This window comes from Miscanthus floridulus, chromosome 13, assembly GCF_019320115.1.
Source record: "Miscanthus floridulus cultivar M001 chromosome 13, ASM1932011v1, whole genome shotgun sequence".
Taxonomy (NCBI): domain Eukaryota; kingdom Viridiplantae; phylum Streptophyta; class Magnoliopsida; order Poales; family Poaceae; genus Miscanthus; species Miscanthus floridulus.
Window position 1 is genome coordinate 52,576,880 of NC_089592.1, and position 20,936 is coordinate 52,597,815.

Consider the following 20,936-nt stretch of genomic DNA (forward strand, 5'->3'; position numbering starts at 1 on the left):
AGACGCCGCCGCTGCTGGCGAACCCGCACCGGTCGTCGCTCTACTACGTGAACATGACCGGCATCCGCGTTGGCAAGAAGGTGGTGCCCATCCCGGCGCCGGCGCTGGCGTTCGACCCCCGGCGACGGGTGCGGGCACCGTGCTGGACTCCGGCACCATGTTCACCCGGCTGGTGGCGCCGGCGTACGTGGCCGTGCGGGACGAGGTCCGGCGCCGCATCGGTGCGCCCGTGTCCTCGCTGGAGGGTTCGACACGTGCTTCAACACCACCGCCAAGAAGACGAAAGCAGGAAGCGGAGCACTTGCTAGTGGAGAAGAAGCGGATGAGCAGCCACTCCTGCGACCTCGATCTCGATGACGAGGACGAGGACGCGGACGATGAGCCCGTCGTCAACAGTGCCGACGTGGAGATGGCCATCGCCGCGTGAGCTGTGGCTGTCGATGACGTGCAACCGAGAAAGAAGGCGAACGCTCCGGCGCCGGCGAAGCCGGCGACATCGTCCGCGCGCTCGAGGCTGGGTGTCATACTGCTCGACCAGGGCTTGTTCACCGTGTACAAGCGCCTCTTCGTCCTGTGCGTCGCGCTGAACGCGGTGGGCCTCGTGCTCGCCGCGACGGGACACTTTCCTTACGCCAGGGCGCATGCCGCCGTCTTCGCCATGGGCAACATACTGGCGCTGACGCTGTGCCGCTCCGAGGCGGTGCTCCGGGTCGTGTTCTGGCTCGCCGTCGCGCTCTTCGGCCGGCCGTGGGTGCCAGTCGTTGTCAAGACCGGAGTGACCGCGATCCTACAGTCGCGGCGTGCACAGTGGCTGCGGCGTGTCGTCGCTGGCGTGGCTGGTGTAGGCGCTCCAGCACCGCGACGTGACGCCACGAGAGGTCGTCGGGGTCGCAGACGAACAGCTCGGGGCATAGAAGAGCACGCCACCGACATGCATGCATCATGCATGCACATGCATGCGTGTGTGCGGCGTCCACCTGGACCCAGAAGGACATGTCAGCAGGCCACGTCAGCATGAGAAGCCCGCGTGGTGGGATATGGACCTAAATGATACGGCATACAAAGTTTATAGACCCAAAAAGTCACTTTTAAAGTTGATGGACCTAACCGAAACCTCCTCACAAGTTAATGGACCTATGGTGCATTTAACTCTTTTTTTTATATTCCAGTATTTGTCCTAATGCTCTAGCTCTAAATAATGGTTCCCTGGTTATAAGTATCCTAGTTACACTACCGTTTATCTATACTTACAGTTGTTAATGATGTGTAATTCCTAACTATTATTGATGTAACTAGTACTATATGCATAAAATGTATTATGCATTTCTTTGAATGTAACTCTTTTTTATTATAATTGTTTCTGTTCTTCTGGTATGCTGAGATTGAGTTGGATGCGGGGGGAGGCAGAGATGGAGTAGTTTTCGGTGCTGATTGTTTTTGGGTCCATGGATGTGGTTGTTGATGGTCATTTTGCGTTGTTCATGACATTTCAGAATCTGAGATACTACTCTACTCCTATATTTTTGTGTTCTGAAGATGTTTGTCTGTTATCCTATATTTTCATGACATTTCAGAATCTGAAATGTTGAATTACTAGCTTTTGGTATTATTTGAAATCTTGTTTCATTTATATGTTGGTACTTTTCAGGTCATGGCCCCTCTCCTATGTGTAGACTGATGTGCAGGTTGATGCGGAGGTCGAGGCAGAGGCGTAGCCGATTTTCAACGTCAATTTGGTTTCATTGGTGAGTATTTCATTGATTTTTATTTTTTAAAAATTCTGTTTTTTTGTATTTGTATTGTTTTTCAGTTTTGTTTTTTGAAAGGTTTTTCAGTTTTGTTTTGATGTCCTTCAGGACATGTTTCTCTTTTATGCTTAGTTTTGATCTCTTTAGACGCTCGGCATATTGCGGAATTCTCTATGCATATTTTTCCTGTCCTGTGTTTGTTTTTTTTTTGTCCAGAGGTGTTGTTCGTGTTTGTTTGGTCAGAGCCTAGAGATTATCGGTGTTGTTTTTTCGTTTGTTTTCGTGCCATCCAGTTTTTTAGCTCATTTGGATCCATTTGTTTTATATGAAATTCATCTCGATCCATTGGCATCGTGCATTTTTACTTTAGTAAAATCTAGACGTTGTTGTGATCTCTGTTGGTTTGACCTCCTGTATTGTTCAGTCTTTAATCTGTCAATCTTTGATCAGTTTCTTGTAGTAAGATTCCTTGTAGTAATTTATCAGTCTTTTATTTGATTGTTTCAATGTGCAATTAGGCCTTGTTTTTCATCATCCCATCTGTCTATTTTCATAAGACAGCTGAAACATTTTTGGGCTCTATACATTTTATCTCCCATCTGCTGCCGTGCAGCAGTTATAATCTTCTACAGTAGGTGCCGCGCAGCAGTTATTTTGCCTTTCATAGAATTTTTTTTTTGAAATTTTGTTTTTTGGTTTGTTTGTTTCACGTAGTTCCCTCATATTTTTTGTGATTTTGCATTTCATAGAAAATTTCTGGCTTTTGTTTTTTTTTAATTTTTTTGGTATGTTTGTTGTAGGTAGTTCCCTCAGATTTTTTTTCGTTTTGCATTTCATAAAAAAATTCTGGTTTTTGTTATTTGAAATTATGTTTTTTGGTATGTTTGTTTATGGTAGTTTCCTCAGTATTTTTGTTTTTTCTCAATTCATAGAAAATTTCTGGTTTTTGATATTTGAAATCTGTTGTTTGGTATGTTTGTTTATGGTAGTTTCCTCAGAATTTTTTTGATTTTGTATTTCATAGAAAATTTCTGCTTTATTTGTCTGTTTTGTACTGGAGGATTACTCGTGTGAGCTTCAGGCTTCCATCACACAAATTTTGCTTTTTGTCTCATTTGTGTGATTTGTGCTTTGAAATTGCTTGAGCGTTCAAATAGGTCAAATCACCCAAGTTCCAAATAGACAGATTTTTTTTTCTTTTGTTCTGGAAAGCTAAAACTTTCATACCGATATTTCTAACTTTGGTCCATCTGACAAATATTCATAGATAACAACAAAACCAAATTTCCTTGAATTGAATGCATGTGCTGTTTTCTGAATAGTAGTAACTGTTGTTTACTCCATGATGACCAACATCAGCTCTTCGACTTCGCCAACAACTACAGGGGATCCTACCAGTTGTCCTGCCCATTCTACTGCTCCTACTCAGGCTACCAGGTGGATTACATTAACCGTCGAATGAATCACAATTCGTCTTTAGTATATATAGTGTCAAGTGTGAACACACACTTGATCTACCAGGACGAGCTCCAGTGGGCGTCGGCATGGCTATACCGGGCAACCAAAGACAGCAAATACCTCGACTTCCTGCAGAACAACCAGGGCGGCAGCGCGACCGAGTTCAGCTGGGACAACAAGTATCCCGGAGCTCAGCTGCTTGCAACACAGGTTACGTTACTCGCTCATCTTGCACATCCTATGTCCCAACTCATCATTAACTAACTTGATGAACTTACCTCTGAAAGACGTGCATGTGCATGCATCGACAGCTGATCATCTTACTAATCGGCCTGTTCGCTGGTTGGTTTCTGGGCTGGTTTGGGCTGGCTGGTGCTGGTTTGTTGTGAGAGGAAAATACTGTTGGCTGGCTGGTTTGGGCTGGCTGAAACCAACAAGCGAACAGGGTATGTCTCTTTCAGGAGTACTTGGGTGGAAGGACAGAGCTGGAAGGCTACAAGAGGGGCCTGGACTCTTTCGTCTGCGCTGTCATGCCCAACAGCGGCAACACACAGATACGCACCACCCCTGGTATGTGTATGATTATGAATCAACTTCAAATGATCTGGGCAGATGATCACTACACAAGTATGGTTTGCTTGACAAGATTTTCCGATCCTCGCACTGCAGGAGGGCTTCTCTTACCCACGATTCTGTCAACCTGCAGTACACAACAACCGCAGCCCTGCTGCTGTCAATCTACTCAAAGACCCTGACTTCTGTAGGCGACCAAGTAGTCCAGTGCAGCGCCGCAAGCTTCTCTCCAGATCAGGTCAGTTCATTCGCAACGTCACAGGTAAAGAACAGAACACACATACTACTACTTCTCCCCACTCGTTTCTTGGTTTTTGCCGGATTACAATACCCGACATCCTTCCTTGGGGGTTAATTTCAGGTGGATTACATCCCGGGAGACAATCCGAAGGGCATGTCGTACATGGTCGGCTTCAGCTCCAAGTTCCCAAGGCACATTCACCACCGCGGCTCCTCCATCCCCTCGATCAAGGCTCTCTCCCCAGGAAGGTCACCTGCAACGAGGGCTTCTCGTCATGGTTCCCGACCAGCAACCCCAACCCCAACACCCATGTCGGTGCCATCGTCGGCGGACCTGACAGGAACGACCACTTCAGTGACAGCAGGGAGGACTCCACGCACTCCGAGCCAGCAACGTACATCAACGCAGCATTTGTGGGTGCCTGCGCTGCTGCCCTGGGGCAGAACCAGCTCAAGGAGCCTCTAGACAACATAGCATCAGCCCTCAGTGATATCATCTAACTAGAACAGAATATGTAAGGACAGGGTCTGCCGAAGTCCCAGGCATGATATCGCCTTGTAGCATCAAGGCTACTTATTATATCTACCCCTACCCTTGATCATCCTGTATGACATGGTAAGAAGAAATAAATAAATATAATGGCCAGTTTGTAGTAGTAAACTATATCTGCCGAGTCAAAACATCATTCAGCAAAACCCAATCAGAAGACTAGAGAAAGAACATCACCTTTACCACCAATCTCATTTCAATCTGATGGAAATGAAATGTTTTATCTACAATGATTTGTTGCAGTACTCCAGCAATAGCTGGACCAATCAAAACTAAAGTGGATTATTCTATTTTCTTTATACTGCTATTTGTATAGTAGTGTGCCACTAGGTTTCTGTCTGCCTCCCTTCGTGGTTGTTGGTCAAAATGAACCGCTAAGCTGGTCAATCCAGGAACCAGCTAGAGATGCCCAACTCACTGCAGTACCAAAGAAAAGTTCCCAGAACCAAAGATCCACCGCGAGAACTGAAGAGAAGATGAGCAGAGCAAGCGTCTCGTATCTATTCAAAGGCCAGCCTGAAGCCTCAGCCAATGTCTTCAAGAACGGAAGGGGTTTGCTGTCTATCTCCCAGCTTCTTATTGACCATGCGGTGACCCACTGCACGTTGGCTGGGACCATATTGAGCTCTTCTCGAAGACGTCTTCCCAGGTCTGGCATGTGTCCGCCGCCATAGAGGACTGCTATTCTCTTGTACCCATGGTTTATTGCTTCCTTAATCTTCTCAGTAGCAACTCTGTTCCTCTCCCCAATGATAACTGATTTCTCCTCAACGGGTGTAAGCACAGCTGTGAATCTTTAATAAAACAAAAAAAGGAAAAGAAAATCAGCGAATACTTTACTTAAAAACTTATTTGCCTGATTGGTTTCAGATTACTCACTCAGATGTCAGTTGCTTTGCCAAGAAAATCTTCAGTGCAGCTCCAAAATCTAGCCTAGACAATGCCTCCAGCTCAGGAAATCCATCTTGGTTTTCCACTGGCAGACACAGCCCAGTGATGACGAGTAGCCCAACAAGCGGCATTGGTATCACACGTGAGGCCCATAGTAACTTCGATCTCCAAAAGTCAAGACCATCTGGCATGTTACTTGGTTGCACCAAGGCTTTGGTTGATTTCAGTGTCATGTCTACGGCAAACGTGAGAATACTTTCACCTCTTTCACTCTGGATGAAAAAAGGCACTGCAGTTAAAATATACTCTAATAAAAATGACCAGGGTATACAATTAGGAAAACATGAGTTGCAAATCAGGGAACATGAATGTTAAATGGTTCACACACCAATACTCCATACCTAGTAATGACAAGCAAAACAGTAGTTACCATGCAACACCGTTTTCGTAACTAACGTGGTGACCAAACATTTCAAAAAGCAAGAGATTAATGACATGACTAAATAACATTATTACCTGAAGCTGCTTGAATGTTTCATAGTCAAGGTCAGCATGTTGCCATTTCTCATTGCCATAATCAAGACAGTCTAACTGATAATCCAATGAAAGGATCCGAGCCATTTGCTTCTGTATGAAACCAAGAATACTGAATCCTCTACGCAAAGATTTCATCTTCTTAGCAGCCATTGGACCTTTCGGATTGTTCAAATTCTCCCGACTTGTAACCATTTCATACAGGACAGTCATAATCTTCAAGCTCTTGCTGCAGTCTATCAAAGTATCTGAAGAAAAATTGCAGATCTCAGCCAATTCACTATAGTAATAGTAGCTATAAACACTCATGAATGGCGGGATGTTTGAGTAAGTGAACGATGATAATGCACAGGAAATGTACACCAACATGGCAGCAAAACTTAATGTGAGAAAATAATACTTTAACATGAAACAGGGCAAAAGGCACATACTCTTTGTCTGCAATGTGGACTGTAGAAACCAAATCAACCTGCAGCATAACAGGAGTTAAGAATTGATTAGAATCTAGAGAAAGTTCATTAAAAGAAGTTCTAGGGCATTGACTCAAATAAACACTGTTTTGCACCTATTGGATCCTTCTATCAGCTAAGTGACAGTCAACAAATTTATGGAAATGCTATACAGATGATGCACACTTTCATTCCATATCACTGCAACTCACCAGAGCATAGTGAAAAAGGCAGTCGGTTGAAGTTAAATGGGGAAACAAAGTTAATGTAAATGCAAGCCAAGCTAAGTCTTCAGACAAAAAATTTCAGCAAGCTGAAACTTCCAATGTGGTGTTGCGGATGGAAGCCCACAAAATCGAGGCATTGTAGTGGAAACAAGATTTAAGCTAATCTCCCTATTTATTTATTTATTGTTAAAGGATAACGCAGGAAATTCAACATTATGACTACTAGTCATTCTGCAGAGAAGTTCACAGGCGATCAACAAGTTGAAGCAATTAATGTTGGAAATGTTGTGACACGAGCAATTAATCGGCGGGGGATCAACATTCATTTTGTGCATTTCTTATTTGCATAACAACATTTTTGTGCAATTCACGCTAGCACATAGGATTGGAGTGTCGACGGAGGCAGGCGAGCGACTCATGCACAAAGAGGCCGGAGACTCACATGGAGGAAGGGGTGGATGAGCGACCACGGGAAGCGCTTCTTGAAGCGCACCACCGCCGTCTGCAGCTCCCCGCCGGGCACCCCGCCTCCGCCTCCGGCACCGCCACCGCCAAGCTCAGGGCGGCGGTAGCGGAGGTAGTCAGTGATGGAGCTGCTGGTGGCGAACCGCTCCGCCCCTCCGTCCCCGACCCCGGACGCGGCGGCGGAGGCGGAGGCGACGGGGCGCAGCCAGAGGGCGCGGCGCCGGCGGCGCGCGCGGGAGGAGCGGAAGGCCGCGGCGAGCGAGGTGGAGGGCGCCGAAGCCGTCGAGAGCATCGCCGTCCGGGCTTCCTCTCTCTCCGCTCAGGACTCGCGTGCGTTTGTGCGGTCACTGAGCCGTGGGCCCGCCAAGGACCTGAAGAGATGGGTGAAGCAGGCGGTTGCGTGGTTGGTTGGCGCCGGGCCACGACCTCTTGAACATGAACACCCAGTATATATAAAAGGAAACGTTTACGATCGGGCAGCGTGGCAGTGTATAAATCAGTCATGCTGATTTTCACCCAATTTCACCGCGTTAAACTTTACGGCGCGAATAAGGTCCTGTTTGATCCATGGCTAACAATTACGGTTCAAAAATAGCAATAATAAGATAAGATGATTAATGGGTGAGCTATTTTTTAGCTAGACATTTAACTAGTTGATCAAACTCGACACCAATAGAGATAAAGAGACGACCAAAAAAAAACCCTCCTACCTATCATGTCTCCCATTTTCTATATTTTAAAAACCACACGATGGAAATGGTCCTTAATTTTCGCTTTGTTCTCTATTCTCCATGAGGACCATTTGATAGGGGAGCACATGCCACTCATGTGACTCCTTTAAATCCTCCGTCTATCCACTCTAGGATTTTGTTGAATATGGGAAACAAATATAACACGAGCTTACACAAAAAGTTCAAAAGGCTTGACACGGCTATATATACTGCAGTAAGGACTTTTAGTTGGTCATATTTTATTTATTAAGCCTAAGTCGCTAGATTATCCGTAGAGCGCCCATGTGAATAGAAACAATTAAAATCATAAAATCATGATTAACACATAGCTCAAACTATCCATGATAATCATCTAATACAAAAGGATTCATGCCGGCTCTCATTACCAAAAACATGATTGAGAAACACAGAGGTCATATAACTTTATCCATGAGTCGTGATCCTCAGTTTCATGAGGCGACCAACCTTTGTACTCACTTCCAATGTGAGTCGGCAGGATTTCACTACGAGGCTTTGTAGAGTCCCCTTAACAACTTAGTAGCTGTGAGGTTTCAACGACAACAAAATATGGATACCCTCTTGCGAAATGGCCTCTAGCCTAGTCGTTACAAGAGTCTTAGTAGCACCACAGGTCCTAGGGTCGACTCCCCGAGAGAGCGAATACTTCAGGATTTAACGGCGTTGTGCTTCCAGTGGTAGACGACATTCCTGTCGACAACGAGGCGCATATAGTGTCTTCGTCAATCTTAAGGATTTGTAGGCCCGATCTTCGAAGATGCTCATAAGGGGTAGAGTTTGTATGCATGCGTTTATAGGGGCGACTGCGCATGCCTTGTAAATATCTGCGTTGTACTGTATAATTCGCAAATATGGATACCCTCCTACCAAAAGTGGCACACATTGTTGCGGCATACCACACACCGATGCAGGAGTATAACCATACCCAACAAACATCCTGTTTGCTTGGGCTTGTTTGGCTTATAAGCCGTAGTTTTTCAGTCAATGAATAGTGTTTTTCTCTCACACCAAATCAGCCAACAGTACTTTCAGCCATGGCTTATCAGCCAAACAAGCCCAAGCGAACTGGGCGAAAGTTCGGAGTTGTATGGTTCACAACACCAATCATTGAAAAAATTGAAAACATACAAAATTTTCATTTATAGTTTATTTATGGAATATTACATCTTTTGTCTCTCGAGAATCTCCTTGAGATGATTGACTAGTGGGGTGAATGTCACCTAGCCAACAAGAGTTTAATTACTCTCCCCCTAGTCGAGTTTTATTTATTTATTATTTATTACATCTTTCATATGCCACCCCATGGGCCATGGCCTCGTTGGGGGCTCTAATCGCCAGCCCATCACCAACTCTTTTTTTCCTTTCTTGGTTAAACTTATATTTAACAACAATAATTTGAATTTTTAAACGTTACCACTAGTTTTAGAAAAAAAGTTGAGCGCAGCGGAAGGACTAAGTTAAATACAAGTACATTTTAATCACAGACAAAATTTTCAGTTTATTTCGAAACATTATTTGAACAAGAAGGCAGTCAAGTGAAGTATCCCACGTATACATATCTGCCATGTTTTCCTCATAGTCAATGGCACTCATAATAGCCAAGTAAATAAACATTTGCATATATTCAGGTACTTTACATTCTGCTGTATATATTCAAGTAAATAAACATGTGGACACATTCAAGTAAATTTGCCATGTTTTCTTCACATTTGAGCGTATCACAAGCACACAAATGCCAGGGCCAGCAGAGCTCATTAATAATCGAATGAAGATGTAAAACCCACAGCCAAATCTCCTGTTTCCATCCTTGAAATCTGCCGCATTCAGACTTCATAGTTCTCTACTTGGATGTTCATGCTGTGTTATCCTTCACAAGGAGGCAGTACAATCCAACCAGTTACCACATGTTTTGAAAGCTGCAAAAATACACAATAGTCTGCAAGTTACTTTTTTGCAGAAATCAAGGCATCTTTGGCAGATCATATGTTTTCTTGAGGAACTTCGAAGCTGCCTCATCATTTTCGATAGCATAATACACGCAATATTGTGTTGGGGTTATCTGGACTCCAACGAGAAGGTACAGGAGGCATCGGGAACCTAGAATTGGCTGTAGGTTCATAAGATTCAGAAATTAGCTGCTTGAACCGTTCAATGAGGGTTTCGGTGTCTGTCTGTAGGAGTGGCAGAATGTTTTTCACCTCTGAGGAAGCCTTGCCAACTAATTCCTCAGGTAGCCCATCACAATACGATAAATATAAGCCTCTTAGGGCTTGGAAATCGTCCTCTATTACCTGGTAGTCCTGACAGCTGAAAGCACGCGTCGGTCCACCAGCAAGAAGCACCAACAAAAAGCCATCAAAAGAGGCTTTCATCAGTGCAGTTATGAGACGATTTTGCACTTTATTGTGCACCGTGGCAGATATAATCCTAACTTAGGATTCCTAAGGATAGGACCAAGCTCTTTTAACAAAGGCAGTATCCTGTTTGATGCAGGGCCCCCAACATAGAGTATCCAGGAGAACGTGACTCAGATCATTGAACATCACCATATATGCAGTTGTCTCACACAGCTGTCGAATTCCTTCTTGGCAAGCTGCCTGGGATAGCCCAAAGTTTATGTTCAGACCATCAGCAATATCAGGCTGAGCCAACTCAACATTCTGCAGGCATTCTTTCATCTTCATATGCAGGTTTTCTAGCTCAGTTTGGATGTAGTAAATGGTATTTATTCGTAAACATAGTCCATGAAGGCTCGAGGCTTCATTCCCAGTTGTTGATCCAACTTGTGATCCTCGCTTCATAAGAAACTGTGGTTTTTTGTTTTTCTTGAATAACTTGGAACCAACATCACACCTTGTCAGATGAGGTAGCTGAGGAAAAAGAGTACTCCGAGTTCCTGTAAATTAATACAAAATGAACTCACCAAGATTATGTTGCGCAAGAACTGTCTTAGCAATATACTTACCACAGCCTGTTTTCACTTTAGAGACATAATAATGTAGACATTTATCGAGTCCAGCTGTCAGACCAGCAAACAGAGTAGCGTGGATTGGTATAGACAAACAAAAAAATGCATCCAAAGTTTCCTCAATTATGTGCAGCATCTCCACAGAAGAGGGAGCAAAACTGTCCCTGCTATTATCCTTTGGGTTCCAAGTCTGCATAGCAATTACAAAATTAATGCCGCATTATATCAATTCATTGCATCCTAGAATATTGCACAGATATTACTCCCTCCAATTCAAAATACAAGGACTTTCGAGTTTGTCCTAAGCCAAACTATTTTAGGTTTGACCAATTTATAGAGAAGGGTTCTTTTGCCCAAACCTTATATTGTAGGTCAAAATGAAAAGAAAACAAGATCACCTCTTGTTGTAGGTTCTGGTCAGCCCAATCTTAAGCTTGTCTAGTTGTTCTCTTCCCCATGCTTTCACCAGAATAGCCATTACAGTTCCAGTTTCATAAGGTGGCATTTGTCTTACCAATGACTTGCCTCTATCATCACCGTCTATAGAATCTTCAAGAGCAATATGAACTAGATCCTTTTCTAACTTGTCAGCTGCCTTAAGCACTTGAGCTTATCTGGTGTGAGCTCTGTAAGCCCAACTATAAAATTTTTCAGCTCATTTCCAAAGCAACCATGAAGGGTTGCAACAGCAACACCTGCAGCAAAGGGGTGCCATTTCTTCAGTATTGGACTGTATACATTTTTCTCTTTAATAGCGAGCTCAGTTGTTTCCTTTGCAAGAATTGACAGAACAGGTGTACAGTTTATGGATGACCGATTTGAATCTGCCTCTTCCATTTTCTGCATGAATCAACACTACACAAAAGATAAGCACTGGTACAAGTGTTGAAAGTTCAACCTCTTAGATTAAGAGGCGCATGTGAGTTGAGAGAAGCAATTTTCAGACAGTTATCAGCAGTACTCAGTGTCTAAGGTTTCTGCCATGCTTTACAGAATCTAGCACATTTGGTGACAATAGGACATACAATCATTAAAAAGAAAAGAAAAAAATGAACTTTGAATTACCCATACTTAAATAGTGAAAGAACTTAGCAAAAAGTCATCTTGTTTGGAATTTACTTGAGCAAATGCTTTGCGGAATGATGATTTTATATATGTTTCAATCCTGCTGCGCACCACATCAGTATCTCTGTTTGTTCCACTATGGTATTCATAAGATACATCTTCAAGAAGAATCTTTGCAGCTGAGATTCCTATTGAAACAATATATTGCATGGAATAAATATTACTAGTATTGAAAGTTTCATGGTATGCAAGCAGCCTTTTCTCTTCCCAACCCATTATTGAGCTTAAAGTGGAGCTCAATACATCACAATAATCTGGATCTTTTGTTATTTTAGCATCTTCTGCAACTTCAACTAATAGATTCTCCATAGCAGAAAGCAACCCATTATCTGCTTGACCCAACATGACAAAATGGTTGAACAATGCCCAGGTAAAGTAAATGTTGTGGAGCATTTGAGTGATTCCAAAAACAGGCCAAGTCTTCTTCAACAGCTCCATAATTTCATCAATCTCATCTACTACAGTGCCTTCTTCAACATCAAAGCCAGCTTCTATCAACATTTTGTAGATATGGAGATTAAAGGAAAACCATCTGCCCAATGACACTCATCGGAAGTTTCACAAATGGATCTACACGCAAGGGACATGACAGCGCTGTGCAGTCTTTGCATGGACTCTGAAGTCCTCCCAGTTTCAACTTGCCCAGCATATGCTTCATGTATTATTCGCCGCATTTTCTTCGCAGAAATGTCTGATTTCTTTAAAGGAATAAGTGGGTGGACCAGCACACCAGCCTCGAGAAGCTTGAAATTCCTAGTCTGCCAAGCCTCGTACTCTAGAGGGTCAGGGAAATCTGATGCTTTACACTTCTGCAGGAACTCTAAGGGCAAAACCATAGATTCTGCAGGTGTGCCAAGCTGTTTCAAGGAAGAAAATAAACGTAAGTTAAACCTCTATGTATATATGCAGCACAAAGGGTTCTGTAAAATTGTAGGTAAATGACGGGCTATGAAACCAACAGTGACTGAACAACCCCTGTCAATAGTACTCTCAAGTAATTTACTTTCCTAAATAGAATGCCTGCTGAAGCTTGGTGATTTTTAGGAACTTCTATCATAAAAAATGAGAGAAGGAAAAATGAGCATACAGTACAGATTTGGCATGTCCAAACGGAAAACCATAGTTCACATTTATCACGTATAGTACTAAAATCCACAACAAAAAATTAAACTCAGGTTAGCAGATAAATTAAATCTCAGAGAACCTAAAGGGAATAGAGCTCATGGCTTTTAGGACGTCAGCCACCTAGTGCACACACATATTAACCAAAAATCATCATCGAACATTGCCTAACAGTCCAAGAAGTGCATAACAAGCAACTATTATTGTAAGAGTGCTTCGTAAAACAAGGCAAGAAGACCATCCAAATGACTACTTGGGCACCATAATAAGAAATAATTGGACATCCCAGATTGTAACATAAGAATCAAATTTACACATCGAGGATCGAGCTACTACTGATAACCAAGAGAAAAGAATGTATGATTTATATTTATAATCTGAATGGAAGCCCCTGGCTGCGATTGCAATTGTTTGCCAACGTAGTCCTTCATTACTCAATTACACACGAGAAACACCCTGATGTGGAAGGACAGAAACATAAGTACCAGCCATTACTGAATCAGATACGGGCATACGGCCAAGCACAGAAAGGACAGAACATGACAACAAACCATTTGCCTCAATTGAGCCTGAAATCTCAATCACAAACAAAACAATCAAGAATCAAAGCAAAGAACTCATTACTGACGTACTACCAACCGCACGGAACTAACCCGAACCAGCCGACAACGCAACAACCACAAGAAAAGGCAACCTTTTACCTTTGATGAAGAAATTAAGCTGCATTGTCCCTTTCAAGAAGCTAGGGGTCCTAAAGGGAATAGAGCTGCATTAACCTGCCCGGCGGCGACGCGGAGCAGCACCCGGCGGATCCTGGCGTCGGCCTGCTCCGTGACCCCCATCCGCACCCGCACCAGCTCCAGAGCCGCCGCCCTCCCGACCTTGGACGGCGGCGAGGACCCGAGGTCGAAGGCGCCCTTGAGCTTGCCAGCCGCCGTCGTGGGCAGAGGAATGTAGGTGAGGGGCCTGGCGCCGGTGGCCCGGGAGGCGGCCACGAGCAGCTCGTAGGCGGTGGCGCGGAGGTCGGCGGCGGATAGGGCCACGCCGAGGTCGGGGAGTGGGGGCGGCAGCGGCGGCGTGGTGGTGGCGGCAGCGGGGTCACTGGAGCTGGAGGTGTCGCGGAAGTGGCGCGCCATTGCTGCCATTTTCTTTTCTCTGCGTCTGCGATGCTCCCTCGTCTCGTCTGTTTGCTAGGAGTAGATCGGTGACGGAGCAAGTTTAGCGCGTGCTTGCTTTGATAGGGTGCCAAAAAAACTCTGTTTTTGCCAACTTAGGGTAGGGTGCCAAAAAAACTCTGTTTTTGCCAACTTAGGGTATGTTTGGCTGGTATTAAAGTCGACTGATAAGTAGGTTGAAGGTGTTTTGTTGTGAGAGAAAAATACTGTAGATTCTAGCTGATATAAGTTCAAGCGAACAGGGCTTTAACCGACAAAAGCTACGCCAGCTCACCTAACAAATTATCTTCCTATTCTATTTTTTTCATGGATTATTGTTCATCTTAAGTTACTCTTTGGTTTCTAGTGTCTACTCTGATGTAAGGTGGTCGGGAGGAGGTGTTGGCGCAGGAATTGGAAGGTCTCGCATCTGTTTGGTAGTTGGTGAGTTGCCACCATGAAGTTGACGAGGATGCCGGCGCGAGAGGCGCCCACGGAGTTGGCGAGGAGGCCAACGTGGGAGGCAGTGGCCAATAGACTTGCGTTGTCGAGGTGACCTGCGTGGTGTGGTGACGGGCAGTCCCGCTCAGCGGCGGCTGTTTCGGCGCAAGGAGGCTTCTGACCGACAGGCGGAGGGCATGTGTGGCACTTCTACCTTCGATGACACAACTAGGTTACTCGAAGCTGCAGTGTGCGCACGTGGATCTCGGTGGGTAGGGTCGGCTTGGTGTGCACCTGAGGCAGCTCCTCTCGCGTCGGTTTGGCAGCTTGCAGCGGCCTACAGCGGGTAGCCCCACATTGTGTGGGACAACGTTTTCAAAGACGGCGCAAGCGGATCTGATTGCGGAAGAGCTACATGACTTGTAGCGATTGCAGCGGCTAGCCCTGCTTAGCCGCGGGCTACTCAGTGCGGGATAGCGTCGGCAACGACGGCGCAAGCGGTGATGAGGGCGTGTTCGTCTTGACGGCTTTTGTCTTTCAGAGGGGTGGCAGTGCACTGTAGTGACTAGTTCGTGATGGTTTGATGGCGGTGAAGCGTGCGTTTTATATTGAGTCGCAGCTCGAGTCGATGTCTCATTCTGACCCGCCAGAGTTGTTTTTTTCCTACTTGTTTAAGTTTGGGGTTTCGGTGCGTGTTGATGTCCTAATCCAACCGATCGAAGTTGTATCCGTTGTATTTTTACCTGGTCTGAGTTTCATCTGCTTTTTAATATAATCGGCAACTCTCTTGCATTCGTTTCAAAAAAAAAAAAAGTTACTCTTTGGTTTTGCGTTACAACGATATGTAGATACCTGACAATTGAACTGCTTGTGAAAATTGGTGGTCCGTTTGAAAGTGTTCAGTTTCTGCTAGAAGTCATGTTGTTGTTCGAATCTTCCTTGCAGCCTTGCAGGTGATAGTTTGGAACTTGCTGTAGCAATTAAATTTCATAATCTATGCGCTTTGCCTCCTCCAATGTACTACTCAATTAAATTACGGCGACAGGGCTCGTTGTGGTACGGTTCGAAGGGAAACGTGAAATGTATGGGTGGGAATTAAAATATATGGCCCTGTTTCGCTTGAGGTTATCAGCTAGGATCAATTTTACTTTTTAGCTATAGAAATAGTATTTTTCTCTCACAATAAATCAGTCCTACAAATCAGCCGCAGCAGCAATAAGTCCTACCAAACAGGACCATAGTTTAATCAAATATTATAAGTGATTGGTTGCTGACGGTTTGATCTTTGATGGACCAACTCCAACCTCATGTCCTCGGGCATCCATTACACTTACACAGCACATGATGCATATGCAGCATCTATCACCTCTCGGTTTGATAAAATCATCAATGGTTTTTTAGAGGGGACATAAATTTCAAGTTAGGAAGGTGAATGGCGTATCTCACATTTTAGATCTCACCTCCGCATATTGATCTGAAAAACTTCAGGTCAATGAGCTGGTGTGACGCCACGTTCCGACGAGAAGGCATATTTACGTCGTCGCTGCATTCCTGCTCGCGGATCAGGGTCCGTTTGGATGTCCTAAGCATCATGAGAGTCTAGACTCTAGATAGTAACCATACAATCTAGATTTTGGATATAGAAAAAATAAAGTATGTTTGGACTTTGGATTATAGTATGATATTAAAAGTGGTTGAAGGTGTTTTTTTTACACCTATTATATATCTCCAAATAGTAGGATAGGAGTGGTTAGCTGGATTCCCAAATTCAATGGTTGAGTTACAAAATTCTCACCCTAGATATATGTGTTTGGATCTTATTCTCGTTCTTACACCACATTCTCATATTTTTTAGAGGTATGAATTCATAGCAAGTAGCTAGATGCACCAAGCAAATAGCATGGGATAAGCTATTTTTTCTAGTTGTAAGATTTAGTTTTTTCTTCGTTAAAAATATTTTTTAGTAAATGATTTTGTTTGTTTGTTTGATTTTATCAGTTCTCTCACCATGGGCTCTAGGCATGGACTTCATAAAAGCTATCATCAATTAAATTCTTGTCTTAAAGGTGTTTTATCTATATCTCATCTTGCCTCTTTTTCCAACTACCACCCTATAGTTATGCAATTTCTACTGATGCTAAATCAAGACAGATTTTACCTTCTTTAGTTCCATTCTTCAGTAAAATTATTGCCCAAGTGATTTTAACCCTGCAATCCATGCCACTATAGTACTCTACCACACTGTTGTCAGCATGCTTTCTGCTTGTGAGAGCAGCAACAATGTACTATAAAAGTAGTCCGTTTATCTGTAACAGACACTTAAACTATTGTGGAGCCAGTGCATAGCAAAAGGTTCATATGCATATAGTAAGGAATAAAAATTATTATTTTCTCCCTCAGTTCCTACCACCGACGCCTTTGTTGCTCCCAGCACCAACAATCGTCGTTGCCCCTCCTCTTAGTTGCTGCCGCAGTTGCCCCTTCCTAGGACTCCCTCGTCCTCCCTGTGCCTGGCACGATATTCATCCTCCTCGAGGTGGAGCCGCACGTAGGGGATACGAGGAGCGAGCATGATGGCGAGACTGATCGTCTGTCATATGAGCCGTACTTTTTTAGCAAAGGAATTGTGTTTTTCTCTCACAACAAATCAGCGAATGGTACTATTTAATCTCGTTTATCAGCCAAGCAAACAGGGCCAGATGGAGAAGATAGGACAAAGACTGGGCAAGGTCGAAGAGGAGATGGTCAGGAGCAAAGGCATGGCTGCCACATTTAGACGACTGCACAGGTGGAGCAGGGATCTGGACACCGTAGACGACAAAAGGAACTAGCAGTGATAGAGAATGCAGGTGAAGACAAAGAAAGCACAATAAAAAAAAAGAGGGGAATAAAGGGGAAGGGAAGGCCCAATAGGGACTTGGACATGGTTTTTTTTTTTAATTCTAACGTGGGGTACACCTTATTGGCTCTTTTAAGATTTAACATAGTGAAAGTAAAACAATAAATAGATCCTATGTGTGTACGTGCCTATATGGACAGCTCGGTCAATATAAATTGTCCATGCTCTCTTCAGCTTCTTCTTTTTTGAACCTCTGTTCAGCGTCTTTCTTGTGAAGAAATAGACAAATATATTGGTGAAAATTAAATATAGTTCGATAAAAGAATTATTATAGGTGAAGGAGAAGGACCACATGGGGAAAGTGGTTGCGACGGTTAGATGGACCAAATCGACCTCATCCATCTATTACACATGATGAATACGCAGTAGCATCTATCATCTCATGTGAAATTCCAGTGCAAGCGACAGACGCCCTGTTCGGCATACCCAGAAACTGATTTATTCGGCTTGTTTTTTTAGTCGGAACAGTCAAGCCAAACGGGGCCAGAAACATAAAGTTTGGGAGGTGATGAATGGCCTGTCTCCCATTCCATTGCAAGGTCGACTGAGCTGGAGACATCACATTCCAGCGAGAAGCATGCGAATGACGTCGCTGCTTTCCTGACCACCGACTGTCTCATCAAATTCCCTATATGAATTAATTAATAGGAATAGGAATGGAATGCCATCCTGAATCCCTACGTACCAAAAGCCATGCAACGTACCAATCCCGTCAAGAACAAAAATTTTAATCACCAACATAGATTCAACACATAACCAGATGAAACAGAATAACAATATTGTCTAGAGCGGGAAACACACCCCGTTCGCTTCGCTGAAAAAATAAGCTGAAACACTGTTTCACCTGATTTGTTGTGAGAGAAAAACACTATTCTCGCTGAAAAAACAAGCTGAAAAGTACGTATTATAAGAAAAACATTATTCATGCATGCGTGTTACCACTGCTACCACGACGACGACCTCTGCTACAGATCCTGCGTCAGGTGCACCGTCGGGCAGGACTGCTGCTCGCCCGACAACACTAACCAAGGCCGACCTGGCCCAAGGCAAGGAACCCACTCTGGAACCCATGAAATCATCCACGACCACTTCACCAGATTCCGCAAAGAGCGAGGCGCAATGCATCCCAACTTCAAGTTGCTCCTAGACGAGATCAAGGTCGTGCAGACTTCGATCGCCAACATCGATCCAGGCTGTCTTCCCGGATCGACTCCGTCGAGCACACCATCGCGGGTGGCTTCGACAAGCTGGAGGACGCCGCCCAGGTGTTCAACGCTTGGAAGCCCAAGATGGACGCGTCGATGGAAGAGCTCCACGCGGAAATCGATGCGTTCCACAAGACCGACGAGTCGGTGGAGCGGATCCGGTCTGAGATGACGGCGCTTCGCAGGACCGTCAGCTGCACCGCGCTCGAATCAACTACCGCAGCACCGACTGGAGTTCTGCCGCCACCGCTCGCGTTCCCTGTGCCAGCAATGGCCGACAGCTCCATCATCCACCCATTAGGGCACGGCGTCGAATCAAGTCACCTGGGAATGAGTTTTGAACTCAAATCCCTGGTCAAGGGTACGCAGTTGCATCCCCAACCCATTCCCCTCCCCAAATTGCATCATTCTCTCTCTAGTTCGGCGCTGGTGACCATGGGCGCGGGGGGTTCGGGTGGTGACCATGGCGGGTGGCGTGGGGGAACCGGCTATCATGAGCCGTGGCCACCCTGGGAAAACAATCACTCGGGTAACAAAATTCCTAAGATGAATTTCCCAAAATTTGACGGAGAAAAAACCAGGTTGTGGATCACTTGGTGTGAGGATTACTTTGATTTATATTCAGTCCAGCCTGCTGTGTGGATCAAGTGGGCGATGATGAATTTTGTCAATTCATCGCGTGCCGCTCGCTGGTTGCAATCTCTAGATCCACAGGTCAAGAGGCTTCCATGGAAAGAGTTCTGTCAGTTCGTCCTAGATCGCTTTGGGAAGGCTCAGTATGAGGCTTTGGTTAGGCAAATGTTTAGTATCCATCAAACATCTACTGTTCAGGACTAGATTGATCGCTTTGCTGGGCTGATCGATCAGTTGGTGGCTTACGGTCGGTCCACTGATCCGGTTTTCTTTGCTATGCGTTTCGTTGATGGGCTGCGGGATGATATTCACAATGCTGTTCATATGCAACGTCCCCAAACTTTTGATACTGCTAGTGTCCTCGCCTTGTTGCAGGAAGAGTTGCAAGATCCTAACCGGAGCAAGGAGTCTCGCCGTCCCGGTTCAATACCGTTCGGCAAGCCGCGGCTCAAAGGGGCATTTCCTCTACCGCCACCTCCTCGTGTGGACAAGACTGATCGCGGGCCAACTGAACCTGCTCCGGTCGAAGACCGTCGTCCGCGTGGAGTGGAGGACAAGCTCCGCACCCTGCGTGATTATCACCGGGCTCGAGGCCTCTGCATCAAATGTGGTGAGAAGTGGTCTCGTGATCACCGCTGTTCCGAAACAGTTCAGTTGCATGTGTTGCAGGAGTTTTGGGACATTTGCCATTCTGAAGACTCAGCTGAGTGTGCATCTGAAGAAGTTGACGCCACTGAAGCTCAGGTTCTGTTCGCTGTTTTAGTTTCGGCTATCACAGGCAAGTCCACAGTCAATGCTATTCGGTTTCATGGGCTTGTCCCGGGGAAGCCAGCTCGTATTCTCCTTGATTCTGGCAGCTCGCATACATTTGTCAGCTCCCAATTCGCTGCACAGCTTCAGGGGCAGTCCACTTTCAATCCTCCACTTCAGGTCAAGATCGCTGATGGCAAGTTTTTGGGGTGCTCAACAGAGTTCAAGCAACTTGACTGGTCTGTTCAGGGGTGCTATTTTCAGTCTGTTGCCAAAATCATTCCTCTGGCCCAATATGATATAATCGTGGATATGGATTGGTTGTCGCGTTTTCAGTCTCATGGAGGTGGATTGGCATCACAAATGGCTTCGCATTCCATATGGGGAATCTTCTCAGTATCTTCTGGGTGAATTGCAGGAACTTCCTGAAGGAGCTGTAATGCAGCTTTCAGTTGTAGGGCCAAAGATGCTTCTGCCACATCAACACAGTTACCTGCAGAGGTGGCTCAGATCCTTCAAGAGTTTCAATCTGTGTTTGAGCCTCCAACTGGGTATCCGCCTCCTCGTGTATGTGAGCATGACATTCCACTTCTGCCTGGGGCTATTCCAGTAACGGTCAGGCCTTACTGCTATCTGTTATATCCCAAAGATCACCTAAGTAGCATCTAGTCGGGTGGTTCTTTGTATTTGGGATGAACAAATAGAAATCCTAATGAACCGTACTACAGAGTGATAGAGAGAAGAGAGTGGATGGG

The 20,936-nt window shown here is 44.9% G+C and overlaps 1 long non-coding RNA gene and 3 pseudogenes across 2 annotated transcripts; 2 read left to right on the forward strand and 2 right to left on the reverse strand.

Annotated features, from left to right (window-relative positions):
* Positions 1–1,568: 1,568 nt before the first annotated feature.
* LOC136500962 (uncharacterized) lies at positions 1,569–3,796 on the forward strand. 2 transcript variants are annotated; one of them, XR_010770136.1, is made up of 5 exons: positions 1,569–1,603; positions 1,686–1,745; positions 3,108–3,185; positions 3,270–3,416; positions 3,668–3,796. It is a non-coding gene; the product is annotated as an uncharacterized lncRNA (long non-coding RNA). The 2 variants fall into 2 exon arrangements; XR_010770135.1 differs by lacking the exon at positions 1,569–1,603 and having other exon boundaries at positions 1,611–1,745.
* Positions 3,797–3,818: 22 nt separating this feature from the next.
* Positions 3,819–4,596, forward strand: LOC136499812 (endoglucanase 20-like; annotated as a pseudogene).
* A 133-nt stretch (positions 4,597–4,729) lies between these two features.
* LOC136500961 (uncharacterized) lies at positions 4,730–7,548 on the reverse strand (annotated as a pseudogene).
* A 2,019-nt stretch (positions 7,549–9,567) lies between these two features.
* LOC136501550 (protein unc-13 homolog) lies at positions 9,568–14,294 on the reverse strand (annotated as a pseudogene).
* Between the last annotated feature and the right edge of the window lie 6,642 nt (positions 14,295–20,936).